Source organism: Nannospalax galili, unplaced genomic scaffold, assembly GCF_000622305.1.
Source record: "Nannospalax galili isolate Female #2095 unplaced genomic scaffold, S.galili_v1.0 scaffold3846, whole genome shotgun sequence".
In the NCBI taxonomy this organism is placed as follows: Eukaryota; Metazoa; Chordata; class Mammalia; order Rodentia; family Spalacidae; genus Nannospalax; species Nannospalax galili.
This window is the reverse complement of record NW_008354028.1, coordinates 3,527-5,698: the sequence shown is the minus strand read 5'-3', so window position 1 is coordinate 5,698 and position 2,172 is coordinate 3,527. Positions and strand designations below refer to the sequence as shown.

Sequence of the window (2,172 nt, the reverse complement as noted above, 5' to 3'; positions counted from 1 at the left end):
ACTGCTCTTGCAGAGGACCCAGGTTTAATTCTCAGTACCCACATGGCTGGCTGCTAACAATTGCCTGTAACTCCAGTTCCAGGGATCCAACGCCCTCTTCTGATTTCCATGGGCATTGCATGACACGAGTGCTCCTACCTACATGCAGGCAACACACTCATATGCGTAAAATAGTTTTTTAAAAAAATTTTAAGTGTTTATTTTCATTTTATGTATATGAGTGCTTTTCCTGCATGTATGTAACTGTACCCATGCATGGCAATGTCTGGAGAGTCCAAAAGAGGGCGTCAGATCCCCTCGGACTGGAGTTAATGACAGATGTTATTGGGTATTGGGATCAGAACCTGTATCCTCTGTAGGAGCAACCAGTGCTCTTAACCGGTGAGCCATCTCTGCAGACCCCTCCCCAACTCTTTTATTCTTTATGTTGTTTTCTAATTTTTATTGTTTTGTTTCAACATCTTCATATTTTATTTTATATTAAATATTACAAATTTTATACAATATATTGTAGACATATTTAGACCCCTCCCTATCTGCATCCCTCCTATGGTTCCCATTCCACTGAATTTCATGTTTTCTGTAATGTATATTAAGGCCTATTGAGTCAAATTTCTGTTCCCAAATATCCTTTGGTGTGCATCCATCCACTGGGGCCTTTTTAACCTATCTAGCATCACACCCTCAAACTCCCTGTCTCCCACTGGCCTTTGGCTGCTGATAGTTCATCAACAAAAGTTGGGACTTCTACCCACTTCCTCTCTTCTGTGCTGGGTTTTAGTCTGGCTTGAGCTTTCATATGTCTTGTACATGCTGGTACCATTGCTATAAGTTAACATGAGTAATTTCCTACTATCTGGAAAACTCTGATTTCTTGTGGTCATCAAGCAACTCTGGACCTTATAGTCATTCTGATCCCTGAGCATTGAGTTATGATGTAGCTGTGCTGTTCAGGCATAATCCCTCTGTGGTCTCTTATTCTCTGCACTTTGTGTCATGTTTTCTGGCTTAATCTCCATCTGTCATATCGCTGATGAGAGTAAAGATTATTTAAATGTTTTTTGTTTGTTTATATATTTGTTTGTGTATATGTGGCTTTTGTGTGTATTTCTGAATGTGTGTGTTTGTGAATGTAGGAAGATTGCCTGTGCCTATGCACATGAGTACAGAGCCAAGAAACTAACATTGAGTATCCTCATCTATTACACTATGACATATTTCCTTGAAAAAGTTTGTATTGAACCTTGAATATGCTATATTCTGATAGTTTATCTGTCTAATCAGCAACTGGAATCTACTTATCTCTGTTTCTCTAATACTATGGTAAATATGTACTGACCTGCATGGTTTTATATATGGGTGGTAGGTATCCAAACAAAGGTGCTCATGATAACACAGCCAGTACAATTACCAACTGAGCAATCTCTCCAGCTTTAGAAATGAAATATTTCAATATTGGTCAGAAACCACTATCAATTTCTTCCATGTTTTCTTGATGGCATTCTTCATTTCCTTATTCCTAAAAGTGTAAACAACAGGATTGAACAATGGTGTCAGGATATCATCAAATACAAACACATTTTTCTCTAAAAAGAATGCAGATGTAGGCCGTGCATATATTAATATGCATGGGACAAAGAACAAAATCACAACAGTAATGTGGGATCCACAGGCGGACAGAGCTTTATGCCGCCCATCAGAGCTGTGTGCTCTCAAAGAGAACAAGATGACACCACAGGAGACAAGCAACAAGGAGAAGATGATGATGCAGATAGACCCACTGTTGGCAAACACCAGGACAAAAATGTGTGTGTCAGTGCAGGCAAGCTCCAGCAACAGAAAAAGTCACAAATGAAATGAGCAATGGCATTGGACCCACAGAAGGGCAACTTCAAAGTGAAGATAATCTGTATGATGGAGTGCAAGAAGCCCCCTGTCCAAGCCACTCCCACCAGAGTGCCACAGTCTCCTGTTCATAATGGAGAGTAGTGCAAGGCTTGCAAATGACCACGTAGGAGTCATAGGCCATAACTGCCAGAATAATTACTTCCACCCCATGGAAGAAGTGGACAGCAAACATTTCAGCAATGCAACATTCAAAGGAGATGGTCTTTCTCTCATAGAAGTCCACAATCATCTTGGGTGTAACAGCAGAAGAGGTTCATGCATCCA

The 2,172-nt window shown here is 40.2% G+C and overlaps 1 pseudogene; it reads right to left on the bottom strand.

The window, feature by feature from the left end:
• Window positions 1-1,449: 1,449 nt before the first annotated feature.
• On the bottom strand, window positions 1,450-2,164 carry LOC103748510 (annotated as a pseudogene).
• Between the last annotated feature and the right edge of the window lie 8 nt (window positions 2,165-2,172).